The sequence below is a fragment of the Suricata suricatta genome, chromosome X (genome assembly GCF_006229205.1).
Source record: "Suricata suricatta isolate VVHF042 chromosome X, meerkat_22Aug2017_6uvM2_HiC, whole genome shotgun sequence".
Taxonomy (NCBI): Eukaryota; Metazoa; Chordata; class Mammalia; order Carnivora; family Herpestidae; genus Suricata; species Suricata suricatta.
In genome coordinates this window covers 58,692,809-58,697,466 of record NC_043717.1, presented here as the reverse complement: position 1 = coordinate 58,697,466, position 4,658 = coordinate 58,692,809, and positions in this window count along the sequence as shown.

The window sequence follows — 4,658 nt, the reverse complement described above, 5'->3', positions numbered from 1 at the left end:
AGTACACCATTGTATATATATATACCACATCTTCTTGATGCATTCATCAGTTGATGGACATTTAGGCTCTTTCCATGATTTGGCTATTATAGAAAGTGCTGCTATGAACATTGAGGTACATGTGCTCCTATGCCTCAGCACTTCTTTATCCCTTGGGTAAATCCCTAGCAGTGCTATTGCTGGGTCATAGGGGAGTTCTATCGATAGATTTTTGAGGAACCTCCACACTGTTTTCCAGAGCGGCTGCACCAGTTTACATTGCCACCAACAGTGTAGGAGGGTGCCCATCTCTCCACACCCTCGCCAGCATCTATAGTCTTTTGATTTGTTCATTTTAGTGCTGACTGGTGTAAGGTGGTATCTCAGTGTGGTTTTGATTTGAATTTCCCTGATGATGAGTGACACTGAGCATCGTTTCATGTACTTGTTGGCCATCTGGATGTCCTCTTTGAAGAAATGTCTATTCAGGTCTTCTGCCCATTTTTTCACTGGATCATTCACTTTTCATGTATGTAGTTTAGTGAGCTCCTTGTATATTTTGGATACTAGCCCTTTATCTTATATGCCATTTGCACCTATCTTTTCCCATTCTGTTGATTGCCTATTAGTTTTATTGATTGTTTCCGTTGCCTTGCAGAAGTTTTTATCTTGATGAGGTCCCAGTAGTTTATTTTTCTTCTTGATTCTCTTGTCTCTGGGAATGTGTTGAGGAAGAAATTGCTGCAATTGAGGTCTAGGAGGCTATTTCCTTCTTTTTCCTCAAAGGTTTTGATGGTTTCCTGTCTCACATTCAGATCCTTTATTCATTTTGAGTTTATTTTTGTGAATGGTGTCATAAAGTGGTCTAATTTCATTTTTCTACATGTTGCTGTCTAGCTCTCCCAACACCACCTGTTGAAGAGGCTGTCTTTTTTCCATTGGACACTCTTTCCTGCTTTGTCAAAAATTAATTGACCGTACATTTGTGGGCCCAGCTCTGGATTCTCTATTCTATTCCATTGGTCCATGTGTCTGTTTTTGTGCCAATACCATACTGTCTTGATGATGACAGCTTTGTAGTAGAGGTTAAAGTCTGGGATTGTGATGCCTCCCGGTTTGGTTTTCTTCTTCAATATTGCTTTGGCTATTCGGGGTCTTTTGTGGTTCCATATGAATTTTAAGAGAGTTTGTTCTAGCTTTGACAAGAATGCTGGTGCAACTTTGATGGGGATTGCATTGAATGTGTACATTGCTTTGGGTAAAAATGACATTTTAACAATGTTTATTCTTCTGATCCATGAGCACGGAATGTTTTTCCATTTCTTTGTGTTTTCTTCAGGTTCCTTCATAAGTGTTCTATAGTTTTAAGCATACAGGTCTTTTACATCTTTGGTTAGGTTTATTCCTAGGTATTTTATGGTTTTTCGTGCAATTGTGAATGGGATCAGTTTCTTGCTTTCTCTTTCTGTTGCTTCTTTATTGGTGTATAAAAATGCAACTGATTTCTGTACGTTGACTTTGTATCCTGCAACATTACTGAATTCATTGATCAGTTATAGAAGGCTTCTGGTGGAGTCGATCAGGTTTTCCATGTAGAGTATCATGTCGTCTGTGAAAAGGGAACGTTTGGCTTCTTCCTTGCCAATTCTGATGCCTTTTATTTCCTTTTGTTGTCTGGTTGCTGATGCTAGGACTTCCAACGCTATGTTAAACAACAGTGGTGAGAGTGGACATCCCTGTCGTGTCCCTGATTTCAGGGGGAAAGCTCTCAGTTTTTCTCCTTTGAAGATAACATTGGCTGTGGGCTTTTCGTAAATGGCTTTTATGATGTTTAAGTAAGTTCCTTCTGTCCCAACGTTCTCGAGACTTTTTATTAAGAAAGGATGTTGTATTTTGTCAAATGCTTTTTCAGCATCTATGGACAGGATCATATGATTGTTTTCTTTTGTTTTGTTGATGTAGTGTATCACATTAATGGATTTGCAAATGTTGAAACAGCCTTGTAACCCAGGAATAAATCCCACTTGATCATAAGGTATAATACTTTTTGTATGCTGTTGAATTCGATTTGCCAGTATCTTGTTGAGTATTTTTGCATCTGTATTCATTAAGGATATTGGCCTGTAATTCTCTTTTTTCGTTGGGTCTCTGCCTGGCTTAGGAATAAGAGTGATATATGCCTCGTAGAATGAGTCCGGTAGTCTTCCTTCCATTTCTATTTTTTGGAATAGCTTGAGAAGGATCGTGTTAACTCTGCTTAGACGTCTGATAGAATTCCCTTGGGAATCCATCTGGCCCTGGGCTATTATTCGTTGGGAGATTTTTGATAACTAATTCGATTTCTTCACTGGTTATGGGTCTGTTCAGATTTTCTATCTCTTCCCGTTTGAATCTTGGTAGTGCATGTGTGTTTAGAAATTTGTCCATTTCTTCTAGATTGTCCAGTTAGTTGGCATATAATTTTTCATAGTAATTTATGATGATTGCTTGTATTTCTGAGGGATCTGTTGTAATGGATACATTTTCCTTCATGATTTTGTCTATTTGCATGTTCTCTATTTTCTTTCTGAGGAATCTAGCTAGAGGTTTATCAATTTTGTTTATTTTTCTAAAAAACCAACTCTTGGTTTCATTGATCTGTTCAATTGTTTTTGTGGATTCTATCTTGTTTAATTCAGCTCTGCTCTTTATTATTTATTTTCTTTTGCTGGGTTTGGGGTGTTCTCGCTTCTCCCTTTCTAATTTCCTTAGGTGCTCTGTTAGGTTTTGAGTTTGTGCTTTCTCTGATTTGTTGAGGTAGGCCTGTATTGCAATGAACTTTCCTCTTAAGACTGCCTTTGCTGCGTCCCAGAGAGTTTGAATTGCTGTATTCTCATTTTCATTCGTCTCCATATATTTTTTAATTTCCTCTCTAATTGCCTGATTCACCCAATCATCCTTTAGGAGGGTAGTTTTTAACCTCCACATTTTTGGAGGTTTTCCAGACTTCTTCCTGTGGTTGATTTTGAGTTTCATAGCATTGTGATCTGAAAGTGTGCATGGTATGATCTCAATTCTTTTATATTTATGGAGGGCTGTTTTATGACCCAGTATGTGATCAATCTTGGAGAATGTGCCATGTACACTCGAGAAGAAAGTGAATTCCCTAGCGTCAGGATGCAGAGTTCTAAATATATCTATCAATTCCATCTGCTCCAGTGTGCCATTCAGGTCTATTGTTTCTTTAGTGATTTTTTGTCTGGCTGACCTATCCATTGTTGTAAGTGAGGTATTAAAGTCCACTGCAATTAGCACATTCTTATCAATAAGATTGCTTTTGTTTGTGATTAATTGTTTATGTATCTAGGAGCTCCCAAATTCGGCGAATAAATGTTTATAATTGTTAGCTCTTTTTCATGTAGAGTCCCTGTAATTATTATATAGTGTCCTTCTTCATCTTTTGTTACTGCCTTTATTTTAAAGTCCAGTTTGTCCGATATAAGTATGGCTACTCCAGCTTTCTTTTGGCTTCCAGTCGCATGGTAGATATCTCTCCATCCCCTTACTTTCAATCTGAAGGTGTCTTCAGATCTAAAGTGAGTCTCTTGTAGGCAGCAAATAGATGGGTTTTGGATTTTGATCCATTCTGCTACCCTGTGTCGTTTGACTGGAGCATTCAGTCCATTGACATTCAGTGTTATTATTGAAAAATATGGGTTTAGATTCATTGTGTTCCCTGTAGAGTGCATGTTTGTAGTGATGTCTATGATACCTTTATTCCTTGCTACATTTCCCTCATAGAGTCCCTCTTAAGATTTCTTGTGGGGCTGGTTTGGTGGTGATGAATTCTCTCAACTTTTGTTTATTTGGGAAAACCTTTATCTCTCCTTCTATTTTGAATGACAGGCTTGCTGGGTAAAGGATTCTTGGCTGCATGTTTTTCCTGTACATCACATTGAAGATTTTCTGCCATTTTTTTCTGGCTTGCCAAGTTTCATTAGATAGGTCTGTAACCACTCTGATAGGTTTCCCTTTGTATGTTATGGTCTTTTCCTCCCTAGCTGCTTTCAGAAGTCTCTGTCTTTATATTTTGCCAGTTTCAGTATGATATGTCATGCTGAAGGTCAGTTTATGTTAAGTCTTAGGGGTGTTCCATATGTCTCCTGAATTTCAATGTCTTTCTCTTTCCCCAGATTGGGGAAGTTTTCGTGTATAATTTGGTCTAGCACGCCTTCAAGCACTCTGTCTTTGTCTTCCTCTTCAGGAACTCCTATGATACTGACACTGTTCAGTTTGATTGTATCACTCAGGTCTCTGATTCTCCTTTCGTGCTCCTGAATCATTTTCTTTCTCTTTTTCTTGGCCTCCTCTTTTGCTATAACTGTGTCTTCTAATTCACTTATTCTCCTCTCTGCTTCTTCAATACGTGCATTGGCCGCCTCCATCTTATTATTCATCTCATTTAGAGTCTTTTCTAACTTGTCACAGCTATTTTGAAGGATCCTAGTCTTTGTATCAATATCTTCTCTGATAGCTTCCATGTTTTTTTCAAGCCCAGCAATTAGTTTTATGACAATCGTTCTAAATTCTTGTTGAGTTTTGTTGCTTATGTCTGTTTTGAGCAGTTCTGTAGCTGTGATTTCTTCCTGGACTTTCTTTGGAAAAGAGTTCTTTCGTTTCATCATTTTGGCTAGCTTTCT